We start from the raw sequence: 15,974 nt of genomic DNA on the forward strand, positions 1-15,974 counted from the left end.
GGGATTTCAGCTTCTTACTGAGGTTGACCAGGGAGTTCCTCCAGTCATGGGATTTTACTCTTTTGCAACAGTTTCTTCTGTTGTAGAGTTTGTTTATGGCAGAGGACCACCAGATTGTCTTCCTTTTTTTGGAGGATAACATCTTGGTTCTATTAGGGATAGCATGATCCATGCACTCGTGTAAGTGCTTATAAAGTGCATTTGTGTAGTATTTGGCAGTCATACCTCTATTGTCCGTCTGCATGGGTGTCATGAAGTTTGCCACTTCCATCTTAAGAAGTGTGAAGTTGGCTTTTGAGAAGTTTTTTACGATGGTTTCCCTAATTGGGGCTGGGGATGGGATGTGGATGTCTAGGCTGATTAGCTTGTGGTCGGATCTGACTAACGAGGAATTGACCTCTGGTGTGGAACACCGGTGTCCCATGTTGGTAATGACCAGGTCTAGGATATTGCTGCCCCTGGTGGGGGTGTGAATAAGTTGATCCAAGGCGTTGGAATTTATGAATTCTGGAAAACGTTGAACAAAAGTGTTGGTACATGAGTAGTTTTCCCAATTAATGGTGGGGTAGTTGAAATCGCCCATTATTAGGGTGTTGGGTTGTACCCTAATACTTTCCAGTGTATCAAGAAATGAGGAATGTGAATCCTGGGGCATGGTGGGGGGTCTGTAGCAAGCTACAATTTGGATTGCGGTCTTGCCCAGAATTAGTTGCACTTGGATAATCTCGGATGCATTATGCTGTGCAACTAGCCTGGAGGTGTGGATATCCTTAATGAATATGGACACACCTCTGCCTTTAGTGCTTCTTTCTGGGTTAGGTGGTCGAAATGTGTGGTATAAATTGAAGCCTGGTAATGCAGGGGTGCTCTCTGGAGCTTTGAACCAGGTCTCTGTCACTGCACAGATGTCAATGTTCTCCATTTTAAGGAGTGCCTCGAGTGAGTGCATTTTGAGGTTTAGACTTCTAGCATTGAGTAGCATTACCCTCAGATTTTGTTTGCTTGTACCTGTTACGGTGGTGAATTTGTCATTTGAACCTTGCCTAAAAAAGACACTATAGGGGTTGCAAGAGTCTTAGCCAGTATCCGGAATCCTAAGGGCGACGGGTGCAGGCCATCTCTGGCAAAGCATTGTGGACTGTCGGTCATGTCGTCCCAGGCAGACAAATACTGGATCCCCTTAGAATGACACCAGAAGCTTAGCCAATTGTTGAAGTCAATCATTTTGTCCTTGTACTGTGGTATCATTCTGGGTGATGGCAGGATGCTACTCAGGGTTAGGGTCATACCTGCCTGGGATACAAGATCGGAGAGCTCCTCCATGTCTCTTTTCATGTAGTCCAGGGAGGTACATCTCGGGTCATTTACACCAACATGGACAATGACAGTGTCATATTTGTACTTATTGTGGAGTGACCTGAGTGCATGCGTTATGTGGCGGATCCTGGCACCAGACAGGCAGCTGGCAGTAACTTTCTCCTTGTTTAGTCTAGTGAGTGGAACATCAGTGTGTCTGACTATAGAGTCACCTATGACTAGAGTGTTGGGTACGTTGTTATGCCTTGAGTGGCACACTGAGTTTGTGGGCTATGTGTCATTTGGTTTGTGTTGGGGGGTGGAGTTTGCTTGCGTTTATGCTTTGGATGTCCCTGATGCTTGGGCAGGTTTTTATTGAGAGCCTCCACGAATGTAGGTGTGTGTTTTGTGTTTCTATGTGTGTATTTTGGTGGTGTAGGTTTTGAGGGACTATGTGATGAGTGTGGTGTGGTGCAAGTGTTTACCTTCTCCTCTTGACTGTCTAGTCCAGTCTTGGGTGCAGAGAGCTTTGCTTCCAGTTTGGCTATATAAGTGCATCTTCACAGGTTGTAGTGTTGGGTGGTAGGAGGAGAGGGTTGTCTGTGTACATGAGGCAATTGCTGCATTGCCCCAAGATGCCCAGATTCATCATCTTAGTTTTTAACATTGTGTTTTGATAGTTACCAGAATAAGTGTATACATAGCTTTTGTTTTAACAAGTTTACAGCAAAGGTGAAACGAAACACAAATTCAAAAATGTGGAAAGTTAAGACTTTGAGATTTGTGCTTTGTTGATGGAGAATGCAGAACATTTTCATGCTTAGATTTTCAGTTGTTTTTTTTTTTTTTTTTAACTGTTAACGTATTCTGGCTGAGGTTTCAAAATAAATGAAAAGGAAATCCCAAATGTTTTTTGTTTAACTGAGAAGTTCCCAGCCTATTTAGTTTCACTTTCACTTTGACATAGAACTAACAAGTAGAGTTTATGAACAGCTGTGCTCCAGTTACCTTCTAGAATATAAAGGTAAGCAATCTTTACTTTTTATGTTACGCCGTATATAAAAAACAGGGAGACTAGTGGTCTTAAAACTTTGTAGGTGTGGAAAATATACGTATTGTTTAATTTTTAAACCAGCCTATTCAAGGCAAAAACAATATAAATAGGGCCGTAAAAGTGCATTTTGGAACAAATGTACTCCTACATACTACTATTGATTAGATCAAACTAAATCCTAGTTAAGTAAGACACTACCTATTCATTTGCACCCCACATTCCAATATCAGTTATTAAGAAAAGCATAATGTACACACAAAAAGATATTTAACTAAAATCGCTTTTGTATCTAATGCAATAAAGCCTTCATCCGGACTGTGACAAGAACTAAAATCAAGAAAAAAACACACAGCTATCTAACCAGAAACATAATCTTAATTAGAACACTAAATATAAAAATACATCTGCCTAATAATATTTGCTAGTAAATATCCATCCATCTGTATTGGTGCGCATAAAAAAACTAACAGCTCAGAAAAAAAATGCCTTTTTTTTTTATTTTATTTTATTTTTTTTTTTTTGCAAAACACTGTCATGACAGGACAGTTTTTATGATTACATACAGTAAACGGTGGATGAAGTAAACTAGTAATGTATAAAAGTGTGCAGGTATGTCTGCCAGTACAGTAAATGGGAGAATTATACTAATACTACATGGTAATAGTGGCATGAACAAATGTCTGTTTTGAATTTGCCGTTCAAACCTCTGGTATAATGCAGTATTGAGGTTAAAGTAACTAAACATATATGCATTTATACACATTCTTCACATAATTTTTGTTATTTAGTGTAGGTTTAGTACATAAAATTCCTCGAAATCCCTAAAAAAAACCTTTACAGCTTGTGTGGCAGCTTACATAAATTCAGTACACTGTTAATAGTGCAATAACTACTAGCGTAATTCTTTTTTTCTCCAAAACATCATTGATGTCCCCTTCAAGATCTTCCATTTCCTCACCGTCCAGAATGATGTTTAAAATCAAAATGTCTGGGGTGTTCTAATAAGTGTGTGGATAAGGCATTCCTCTGTCATTTACGTCTGTCAGAAAGATGACCTGAACCTTTTCAGTTTTGATCTAATTAGTAGTGTGTGGGGGTGGGTACTTGCTCTAGAATGCACTTTTGTGGCCCTGTTTATATTGTTTGCTTTTGAATAGGCTAATTTAAAATTAAACAAACGTGTATTTTCCACACCTACTTTTAAGCATATAAAAACTGATATGTTTAACATTAAAATATTTGTGATTTTTTTTGTCACTGAGGATCACTTGTTTGTGACAAATGAAGGCTTATTGCTTTGGAACTGTACTTGGGCTGCATGATTTTTGGAAGTTGTTGTGACTGAACTCATGAATTAAAATTTTAAGGCCAGTAGTTTTATTTTTTTTTCCTCAACAGTCGTGGTGAGGGTGGAACTAGATGGATAAGAGTTAAACATAGTACACTTCAGCACGGCACAGAGTTTACATTGGTATGCATTAGGAGTCATTAAGTACAGATAGAATAAAAATTACACATGTAGAACCGTATGGACATTCACCCAGTACCATCTGTAATGTGAGTAAAGGAAAAATATTGCATCGTTGGGTATAAAAAGGATTGTAGGACTAGTTATTGTATGTTGCACAATCCTAATATTTAGTTATTGGGCTGTCTTAAGGTGGTTTGTTTGTGTGGCATTTGCAGGATGTATTATTTAGCTAGTGTGATTTTTAGTGCTGTCTTAAAGGTTTTTGCATCGTCAGTTTGTGTTATTTAGGACGGTAAGTTGTTCCATAATTTGGCAATGCTATGGGAGTACAGACATTGTCAAGCTGTTTTGTTATGGTTAACAGCTGTTTGCAAGAAGATCTTGGTGTTCGGGTAGGAGCATATGTTTGTAGAATTGAGTTGAGTGCTGGGCAGTCATTGGGTCTGAAGATTAGTTTGTGGGCTAAGGTTAGTTGGGTAAAGTGGAGATGGTGGGAAAACTCTAGCCAGTTCAGTAATAGTTTGGCAATGATCTGAATGGTAAGGTTTTTTGGGCAAATTTGGCTACTTTATAATAGCAGAATTGAAGTTTATTTCTAAGGGTTGAGTGAAGGTTAGTAAAAATGGCACTACCAATGAGAAGGGAGGGGATGAGTAATGTACTGGCAAGTTTTGTTTTGGTGTAGTTAACCAGGTAAAGTTTGTGGCAATATAGTTTGCCTAATTTAAAGTGTGTTTTCTTTATTGCATTGAGAATATGTGGTTCATAAGTGAGTTTGTCATCTAATGTTATGCCTAGCAGTTTGGCTGTTTTCACTATTTCGATTTCTGTACTGTCTTTGCCAAAGAATTTGAAGTCGATGTCTGGTGATTTTGTAGAGAAGTAAAAGTTTAGTTTTTGGGGGGATTTAACATAAGTTGTGGACAAATAAGCTATGATTCCATAGAAGTAAAGGCCTTTTGTGTAACTGAGGAGATCTGAGAACTTGTTGGAGGTGGATATTAGCATAGAATCATTGGCATACTGGATGAGGTTTTGGATGTGGGGGGCTTTGTGAAGATCATTGATGAAGGTATTAAACAGTAGTGGTCCTAAAATGGATCCTTGTGGGACCCCTGTGTTAGCTTGATAATCAGATTGTGCATTATGCCACCTTACTGATTGATTGGTCGCTGTAAACCATTTAAGGGATTTCGGGGAGCATCCTAATTTTGATAGTTGATTTAGTAGCTTAGTATGTGATACTGTGACGAAAGCCTTAGGTCCAGTAAGATTACTGAGGTAGGATGACCAGCATCTATGGCTTTAACAGTATGCTAACTGGATATACAATTTCACTAGCTGCTAGTTGTAGATACTCTGGGGAAAGGTTATCTGCAGAAAGTGAGCAAGGTTTGAGTTTGAGCTTCAAGATCAGAGAGGTGGTTACATGTTGGACTGTAAGGGATGGGCGTACTAGTGGCGTTGTCTACGGGGGGGGTTGTTATTGATAAGTAATGAGTTAGTGTATATTGGTGGTTTGAGTTTGGGTTAGGTGGGGAGTCTTTTGAGTAGTTTTTGAATGGTGGAGATGAAATGGGTGTTAATCATGGGAGATTGGTTGTGGAGACTCTTCAGGTGCAGGGGATGGGTTTTGTGGGTTGAGTAGAGTGGAGATAGACCTCCAGAACATTTTTGGATTATTATACGAGGTTGATAGTTAAGAGGAAAAGTAAATCTTTTTATCCTGTATCACTAACTTTTTAGCTTTGTTACGGAGTTGTTTGTAGTTGAGTTCATTCTGTTTTATTGTATCTTTCAGCCACACTTTCCAGACTTTGTCTCTTAAGAATGAGTTTGTTTGGTTTGTTCTGTTAATCAGGGGACATGATTAATTTTTGTCCGCTTAGTACGTATTGAAGCTAAACTGCTGAGAGTATCAAAAAGAGTTTGTTGATATAGTCAACAGCATCATATAAGCGGAGTGTCTTTAGTGGGTTCCAGTTTTGGGCTTTTAAAATGCTTACAAGTCTATTTTGGTGGAAGTGAGCAAGATTCCTGGAGGTTCTATAAGAATGTGTTTTGATTGTTTGTTTGAGGGTGAGCCCTATAGGTATATGCTGGGAGGTGGTCACTTAGAGTGTTTGGTAAAGTGCCCAAGTTTGGGTAATTTTGAGGGTGGGATACTAGTATCCAATCTAAGGTTGATTCGGACACTGTTGATAGACCATGGGTGGGAGTAGTAATATGTTGTGTGACGCTATGCAGGTTTATATTGCTTGCTGGAGAGGGGGAAGATTAAGTTTTAAAAATGAATGTTGGTGTTTCCTCTAAGATTATAGTTTTATGTGAGATTTATTTATTTATTGCATTTGTTAACCAGGAAGGTCCACTGGGTCTAGGTGAGCCCATTTTCAGTGGAGGCCTGGGGAGAATAGCCCTACATACAATTAGCAAGTTGATACAAGTACTAATACATACAGAGTTAGCAGATTTTGTGCAGTAACAAGCTGGGCATACCTTAACAAGTCGGGTACAAAATACAAATACATACCAGAGCTAACAGGTATTATACAGTAACAAGCTAGGACATAGTATGAGCAAATGATTTAGATTATTTGTATACATACTACCAAATTATTGCAAAGCAGCAAAAAGTTCAGATTTATTATATACATACTACCCAATTACATTATGCAAGTAATTAACATTGTTAGAGGACTTTCTGCAAGAGAAAGTCATCATAGGGATAATAGATTGCTAAGGGTATAAACGTGTGATGACCATTTTTAGATATTAACTATGAGAGATTTGAGGTGCAAGTAGAGGAAGTTGTCAAGACAGAGTGATGGCTGTGGTGGTTAGTAATGGAGGTGAGAGGTAGACAGAAGACAATGAAAGGTAGCCTGGAGTGACAAAACTGGTATGGCAGTTGGGGTTTGTTTGTTGAAACAGTTAGTTGACACACCATCAAGTCATAGAGAATTGGGATAAAGAAGGTAGAGCAGTGTTAATGAGGGTTATCTTGGCACGAGCATAGCCAGTTTGAGGAGATGTTATCTAAGGGACTTAGAGAGAGCGGGATTACAGATGGAGGTAATTGAAGTTGGGAGAGTTTTCCAAAATTTAGACACAGTAAAAGAATAAAGCATTTGACCAGCTGAGAGTTTGGGTTTTTAAACTTTGAGCAGTATTTTTGTTTTCATATCCAAGAGGTCTGTTTGGGTGATACAAATGCCGTAAGAAGGAAAGAGAAGGATAGGTTAATGGTTTATGTATAATTTTATGTGCAGTAGTTAACTGTAGATAGGTGAGATAATGTGGTAGTTCAAGCCAATTTAGTTACTGTAAAGATGAACAGTGATGTGCTGAGAATTTTGCATTTGTTGCAAATTTGGCAACCTTATTATAACATGAGTGAAGTCTGGTTTTCAGAGAGGACTGGATATTGAGGATAGGAGCTCCATATAATAGGGATGGTAGAAGAAAGGATTAGGCCAGAGGTTTTTTTTTTTTTTTTTTGTTTTTGTTTTTTTTTTTTTTGCAGTAGGGTTGAGGAAATGGTTATGTCTATACAGGGTACTCAGTTTCTGGTGTGTTTTTATTTATTTATTTATTGTTTAATATTGCTGTGGATATGGAGGTTGAATGTTAGGGTCGCTATTATTTTAGCAAATGCAATGAATTGCGAACACTGTTTATTCGAACATAGTTATACGAAATGTCAAAATACCGAAAGCACAGAACAGCCATCTTTTTTTTCTAGGGAAAAAAATCACTGGGCCGTTTTCGGAACGTTACCATTTCCTCCACTGTGGTGCGATCTCGGAGCTGGTATATTTTTATTTTGTGTTTTGATTTTTTTTTTTCCCTTGGGGAAAAAATCGCGGATCAGTTTGACATTTTGGGTTTTTGGGGATTGTGGGTCAATTATATAGCGTTCGCAATTCATTGCGTTCACATATATAATATAGACCCGAATGTTGGGTGTTATCATTGATGAAAACCTAAGAGTTTTGTGCTAGGGACAACTCCTATGGTAGTATTTTGGGAGTGGACAGAAAATTGATTCTTGTTAAGGGGGATAGTTTTTTGGGGAGTGAATAATAGAAGTTTAGACTTTGGGTTTAGAGCGAGATGGTTATTTGACATCCAAGTTTCAGTAGATGTAAAGGCTTGTTGGGTTAGCAGTTGTAACACAGAAGTGGATTTGGCAGTACAGATAATTGTCGAATTGTGTGCACATTGGATCACAGTGCCTTGAGTGAGAGTGTTATGGAAATGTATTAATGAATATGCGAAGTAGAAGGGGCCCTAATATGGATCCTTGGAGTAGTCCTGTGGTTATTTTGAGGAAAGGTGAGTAGGATTGTTTCCATGTAGTGGATTGTTTACCAGTGAGATAGTTTGAGAACTAGATGTTCTTCGTGTTTTACTGTTGCAGTCATAACTGTAGGGTGCTCCTGCCGGCAGGCAGCCCGAGGTCGGCCAGAATTCCAAAGTCTGGGTCCGGCGTCGGCTGTACCAGCAAATACCCTGACATCAGAACGTAGAGGTATAAAGCTGACAGCCGCCGCCATCTTCTCCAGTCTTTCTTGCCGTGCGGTGGAAAGCAGCTCGCAAGTTTTTGGTTGGCAGATTCCGGACAACGTGCTTTGATTGTCGTCGGTTCGAAGTCTTCTTCTCTTCTCAAGCTAAGTACCCCGTTGGGGAAACTTTTTTCTTGCTCCTCCGATGTCAGAAAAAGTTAATAATACTATATCGTGTGGAAAACAAGTACCTCATAAAGATTTCCACTCTTACTGTCTTCCTTGCTTGGGCCCTGACCACTATGTTTCTTGCTGTCTGTTTTATGCCAGGTTTAATTCTCGCACTATTAAGCGTAGGTACGATTGGGCCTTGAATTATTTCGGTAGACTGTTCAATTATAGGATGTCGTCGGATACTTTACCGGCAACCGGAATTCACAAGAAATGCAAGGACAAGGATAGGCCTCCGAGGTCCAAACAGGATACTTTGCAGTCGGAGCCAGCTTCGGGTTCGGCGGTCATCAGTGAGGCGCTTTTGCAGCACCTGTCGTCAGCCACTTCAGAACCGATGGCCGACACGGACTCCCATGGGGAGCCAACTAGGCCCAGTATTTTAGCTGCTGCAGGACCTTCGGACATCGCTCCTTCAGATGGGTCCGGAACCGCTGTGCAGGTACCGGCTTCTGAAGGGGTTTTCAGGCCTTCTCATATCACTATTACTACAAAGACAAAGGCAAAGTCAAAGACCCCTGTTAAGCCAAGGGTTTCTTCTCAAGCTTCTTTGGATTCAGCTCCCAAGACCCAGAAGCAATTATTAAGAATGGCTGAAGATTTGCTTACTATGATTAGGGGCTCTCACCCTCCTCCTGAAAAAAGGCCTAGGCAGGATATTCCTTTGGGTTCCTCTGATCAGGCTTATGTGTCTTCAGTCTCTTCCTCTGACCAGGATTATTCTTTTCCTCCCTATGAGGATTCTGATGCAGAGGACTCTATTCCCTCTGCTTCTCCCCCTGAAGATTTTTCTTTTGGGAAAACTTTGCATGAGATGAGCGAGCATTTTCATTGGGAAGGTCAGGATTATTCCGCTACCAAGAAGAGACTTAGGGAGTTTCTCCTTCTCCCTCAACACAGACCTTTGGCTATTCCTCCTGTTCTTGATATTGTGGATGATGGTTTCTCTGAAGCTAACTTGAATCCTGATTCCTTTCCTCCTGCTCCTTCTAAGCCGGATAGATTTTACAGGGTCCCTGATTCCCATCAATTTTTGTACAAGAACCCTTCTGCAGATCCTGAAACTATTTCTCAGGGTTCCAAGGCTGCTAAGGCCGCTTCATCTAAAAATCCTATTCCCTCTGAAAAGGATTCTCGTGCCTTGGACAGATGGGGCAAAAAGGTGTATACTTCTGCTACTCTTTCTATTAGAGCTTTAAATTGCCAGTTTCAATTTCTTTTGTCTGTTTTAAAGCAAAAACTTTCTACCTTTCCTGCATGTGCAGAGGACTAGGAATTACAGGATGTATTGCATGCAACTGAACAAGTTAGCAAACATAGTTTACATTGTGGTTTTGATGCCTTGGAGGCTTCTTGCAGGGCCGCAGCCTCTGGTACTGTTATCAGGAGACATGCTTGGCTTCGAGAGCAGAATTTACCTGAGCAAGTTAAGGCTAAATTGTTAGATGCCCCTGTTCAGCATGATGTTTTGTTTGGGTCTAAGGCTGAGGAGGTTATTAAAAAGATGGAAGATAAAGCGAAATCTATGCAGACTGTTAAAGATTTCTTACAAGTTCAGCCTCCTAGATTTTCCAGAAATTGGCCCTCCAAAAATTGGTCCTTTCCCACGTCTGACAGGCCTCAAAGGGGAAGATATAGACGCTCCAGAGGTCGGGCTCAGGCTCAGGCCTGGTCCAGACAATGGACTGCTTCATCACCTAGAAGGGGAGAAGACAGATCTCAATCACAAAGGAAGCAGACCCAATGGCTCCCTCTGTTAGGCTACAGGTCCTCCTTGCCTGGAAGCCCCTCTCGGAGGAAAACTTTCTCTCTTCTACCAAAATTGGACGCATATTACCCAAGACAAATGGGTTTTAGACGTGATTTTAAGAGGTTAAAAGTTCCACTTTCATACTCTACCAAGGTCTTTCGGTTGGCCAGATCTGCCAAAACATCAATGGTCAGAGGCCTTAAATCAAGTGGACGCTTTATTGGCCATGAGAGCTATAGAACCTGTTCCACTTTCAGAAATGGGAAAAGGTTTTTACTCAAGACTATTTCTGGTCCCAAGAAAACAAAACTCATGGAGACCTATTCTGGACCTTTCAGTATTGAACACCTATCTGGAAATTCCAAAATTCAAGATGCTTACTCTACAATAAATTCTTCCAATGCTCTCCCAGGATGCTTGGATGGTGACATTGGACTTAAAGGAAGCCTACTTACACATCCCCATCAGGCAGGAACACAGAAAATACCTCAGATTCAAGGCAGGTTCGAGGCATTTTCAATTCTCTGTACTGCCCTTTGGCTTATCTACTGCGCCCAGAGTCTTTACCAAGTGTCTGGCTCCAGTAGTAGCTTATTGCAGACTCCAAGGGATTCAAATTTACCCCTATCTGGACGACTGCCTTATTCAGGCGGACAGCAAAGACCTTCTACTTCAACATCTGCAGTTTGTTCAACGTCTTCTCCTACTTCTGGGATTTTCAGTGAACACAAAAAAGTCACATCTGATCCCCTCTCAGCAAATGATTTTTTTAGGAGCTCTTCTAAACACAAGCTTGCAAAGGACCTTCCTCACTCCAGAAAAACAATTACAACTGACCTCAATTTTCAAGACCTTGGCTACTTTAACTCAGCTCACTGCAAGGAAATTCCTGCAGGCATTGGGCTACATGGCTTCTTGCATCCTGTTGATTCCAAATGCAAGGCTTCATATGAGAAAACTTCAATGGTACCTAAAGAGTGTATGGTCACAGCATTACCACAGTCTGGACACAACGATTCCACTGATTCCCTGCCTCCAAAAAAGAGTTCCTTTGGTGGTCCAGGGCTTGTGCTTTAAACGAAGGGAATCCCTTTCATCTGCCTCAACCTTCTCAGATCATAACCACGGACGCTTCGGATTATGCTTGGGGAGCTCATTTTCTAGACATTTGCCAGCAGGGCTCCTGGACAAATAAGCATCTTCCCTGGCACCAACTTGAAGGAAATGTTGGCAGTCCAAAATGCTCTTCTAGCCTTCCAGAATCTTTTGCAACCAGGGCCTCTTCTGATTCGTACAGACAATACCACAGTCATGTGGTACATAAACAAGCAAGGGAGCTCTCACTCTTACCCCCTTTGCAGACTAGCCATGAGTTTATGGGACACAGCTCTATATCTGAATCTGCATCTTCAAGCTCAATTCATTCCAGGAAAACAGAACCTCTTAGCAGACAGCCTAAGCAGAAACCTGTTGGATCCTCACGAATGGATGCTGGACCCCAACTTGTTCAGCAGGATTACTGCAGTTTGGGGTTGTCCTCAGATCTGTTTGCATCCCATCTCAATCAGTTGCCTCTCTTTTGCACCAGGTCCTTCCACAAAACAGCGTGGAAAGTGGATACCCTGTCATTCAGCTGGAGGAATCTTTCGGGATATGCCTTCCCTCCTCTTCCTCTTCTGCCTCTGGTGTTACTGAAAATAAAACAGGAAAAACCAAAGATTATCATTTTGATAGCTCCAAATTGGCCAAGGCAGTTTTGGTATCCAACTTTGAAACACCTATTCTTGGAACCTCCATGGATTCTACCTCTGATCCCTTCTCTTCTGTCCCAGCATCAGGGTCAGATGCTACACTCTCAAATCAAGACTCTATGCCTGGCAGCTTGGCTCTACAAGGGCCTTTGATTCCTTCTCTTCCCAAACAAGTTTTGGATGTTCTTTTAGAAGCTAGGCGGCCTAGCACTAGAAAATCTTATGCTTCTAAATGGAAAGGATTTTGTATTTGGATGCAGGATCGAGGTTCAGATCCTCTTTTGCCTGATATTTCTTCCATTTTACTTTACCTCTCAGACCTTTTGCTTAAAAGCCTCTTCTTTTTCTCCATCAAAATCCATGCTTCTGCTATCTCGGCTCATTTCAACACTGATCCTCCCATCTTTTCTTACCAGCTGGTGAGACAATTTTTGAGAGGAGCTAAGAATTTAAGACCTCCCAGAACTCCTCCTGTTCCTGCTTGGGATCTTAATTATGTCTTGGAGAAACTTACTTTGCCTCCTTTTGAGCCTGCTGTGGCTTCGGATATCAAGTTCTTATCCTGGAAAACAGCTATCTTATTAGCAGTGACTTCTGCTAGAAGGGTTTCAGAGTTACAAGCTCTCATGGCTGTGGAACCATGTCTTATCTTCCACCAAGACAGTTTCCTTGAGGGCCAATCTTACATTTATGCCTAAGGTGATTTCTAAAGTGGCTCTAAATCAGACTCTTCACCTTCCTACCTTCTTTGCAAATCCTCAAAATAAAGGGGAAAGGATCTTACATTCATTGGACGTACACAGACAACTACGATTTTACCTGGACAAAACTAAAGATTTCAGAAAATCTGATCAATTGCTTATCTCTTATGCCTCCAATTCTTTAGGTAAGGCTATTTCTAAACAAACTATTTCCAGATTGATTGCTCATGGAATAAGGTTTTGTTACTCTCACTATGGGAAACAGATTCCAGGTATTGTTAGAAGTCATTCTACTAGAGCAGCTGCCACTTCAGCAGCTTTTCTCAGAGGAGTTCCTACCAAGGACATTTTGGAAGCTGCCACTTGGAGTTCAGTGCATACTTTTTCTAAGCATTATAATCTCCCTTTGTATTCTAAGTCTAGGGCAGGCTTTGCCTCTGCTGTTTTGCAGGGCCTTCTAGCTGCCCCTTCAGCATAACCTCCTCCCTCATTCACAGCTTTGGGATTCTACCCTACAGTTATGACTGCAACAGTGAAACACGAAGAACATAGTACAGTTGTGTACACCTACCATAAATGTAGATGTTAGTGTCTTCACTGTTGCAGTCGGTGTTTCCCTCCCACCAATCCCCTCTATTTTTCACTTGGTTTCTCTTCCACTTCCTTTGTGGTGTATTTGTGTTTCTATTTGGACACCTTTTGGTTTCTTTGTTGGGGGCTTCTGACATCTGGGGCAAGAAAGGCTGGAGAAGATGGCGTCTGCTGTCAGCTTTATACCTCTACGTTCTGACGTCAGGGTACTTGCTGGTACAGCCGACGCCGGACCCAGACTTTGGAATTCTGGCCGACCTCGGGCTGCCTGCCGGCAGGAGCACCCTACAGTTATGACTGCAACAGTGAAGACACTCTAACATCTACATTTATGGTAGGTGTACACAACTGTACTTTCAGAGTTGAGGATGAGGTACCTAAATTAGAGAGTTTGGTAGAAGGAGATAGGATACTGTATCAAAGGCTTTTGAGAGGTCGGGGAAGAGACAATGAAGCCGGTATCAAGAGCCCTATTTACTGTGTCCATAAAAGAGATGAGAGCTGTATTAGTACTGTGGTCTGGCCTAAAACCGTGTTGGGTAGAGGAAAGAAACTGGTTATTAACTAAAAGGTTAAGAAGCTGGGTGTGGATACATTTCTCTAATATTTTGGAGATGGGAGGAGAATAGCGATGGGTCAGAAGTTTGAGATGTCAGAGTTATTGCCGCCTTTGTGGAGTGGGAGAACATATGCTTTTTTCCAGGTATGTGGTATAAGTGATTCCTGAAGTGATCTATTGAGTAGTATACTGATGGGGTAAGCAGTGGAATGTGTGGATAGTTGTAAGAATTCATCTGGTAAATTGTCTGGAGCATTAGTGCAAGATTTGAGTTTTTGAAGGAGTTTTATAGTGGAAGTGGGTATGGGTGAGAAAGGAAAGTAGTAGGTAGAGAGGTAACGATGGATGGTTTGGTGAGTTGGGGGGGTAGTAGGTGGGAAGCTTCACTATGGTGTCAATGAAGTATGAGTTAGAGACTATTTCAGAGGGTGTTTTATCAGGGTGTGGGCATGGGTTGTTTGAGCCTGGGTGAAGTAGTGAATTGATTGCTCCCCAGAATTTCCTTGGGTTTTGTTTATGCTGGTCGTGGACATTATGGAAGTGTTTTTTTTTTTTTAGTCACAGTGGGGCTTATCTATTTATGGTCTTAAGGAATGTTGAATGGAAGAATTCAGCAATATCATCTAGAGGGAGAGATATTTTAATGGTGTCCATTTGATACTTTATAATACACAAGACCACCTCTGCCATAAATAAATCACCAACTTAAACCAGAGACTTGTCTCACTTCTTGCCTGACACCTTTAATAAAACTTTATAAAGGCTGGTAAGTGGTCGCTAATTCTATCTGGTAGTGTACCATTGGTGGAAATTTTATTTGGGTCGGACACTAGGATCCAATCTAGGATTGATCCTTTGTTGTTTTTGTTGCTGGGTCTTATGTCAGTGATAAGCTGGGTAACATTATATAGGTTAATGTTGGTGGGAGGGTCCTGGTTAGTGATATCCAACCAATTAATGTTCATGTCCCCTAAGATGACAGTTTTATTAATATTTGTGGGATGCTCAGGCATGAATATCTTCTAGTATAGGGATGTTGTTACTTGGGGGAATGTATAAGACCATGATGCAGACAGAGGCTTTTACAATTATTTAGTTTTAAGAAGGCTACCGGCAACATAGCTGTAGAGAATTGAGGAATGGGTTTAGTATATGGGGTTACGGTGAAGGCATTTGGGGTATATCAAGGCAACGCCTCCACCTTTTCTATGTGGTCTGTCAGTTCTAAAGCAAATGTAGTTAGGGGGTAGGAATTCTGCAGCTTGTGTGTGTGTGTGTGTGTGTGTGTGTGTGTGTGTGTGTGTGTGTGTGTGTGTGTGTATATATATATATATATATATATATATATATATATATATATATATATATATATATATATATATATATATATATATATATATATATATATATATGTGTATATATGTGTATATATATATATATATATATATATATATGTGTGTATATATATATATATATATATATATATATATATATATATATATATATATATATATATACATATATATATATATATATATATATATATATGTGTATATATATAGTTTAAGCCAAGTCTCGGTAATGGCAGTGAAGTCTGGTTGATTTTGGCTTATACATGCATGAAGGTTTGAGACTTATGCTTTGTAGATTGATGGTAGTTTAAATTAAGGGATTTCTGTGAGGATGGGTTGTGTGAGGTAGGGGTGGACCTGGATTTGGATGTATGCCTCTGTATATTGTTAGGTTGCAATGAGTGGGTAGGTTTACTGGTTGCAGCTGTTTTTTGGTTTTGTGGTGGCAATTTAGTACACAGTTGGTTAACTTGATGGGGAAGGATTTTTAGTTTAGTTTGTAGAATTAAGTCTGTTGCGTATAAGCTAGAGCCTGTTGTGGAGTAACTGGTGAGAGACTGAGTTTGTGTGGATGTTGTACAAGATTTGAAAGGTTTATGGGTTATTGTTAGTATTCTAAAACATAGTAACTGGAAACCACTACAAACCCTAAATCTAGACCAAGCCATTGACTACAACAGTATTCTCCTCAATATCCTTGATAGACTTGC

The 15,974-nt window shown here is 40.4% G+C and overlaps 1 protein-coding gene across 6 annotated transcripts in view; it reads left to right on the forward strand.

The window, feature by feature from the left end:
- The window catches only part of NUB1 (negative regulator of ubiquitin like proteins 1), a gene marked incomplete in the record, with an annotated part of 1,333,835 nt that overhangs the window by 61,907 nt on the left and 1,255,954 nt on the right, over positions 1-15,974 (forward strand). The window contains 1 exon segment of one of the 6 annotated variants that reach the window (XM_044066902.1): positions 2,265-2,320. 6 annotated transcript variants of the gene reach the window in all.

The sequence above is a fragment of the Protopterus annectens genome, chromosome 3.part1 (genome assembly GCF_019279795.1).
Source record: "Protopterus annectens isolate FY-2018-M chromosome 3.part1, PAN1.0, whole genome shotgun sequence".
Classification (NCBI taxonomy): Eukaryota; Metazoa; Chordata; order Ceratodontiformes; family Protopteridae; genus Protopterus; species Protopterus annectens.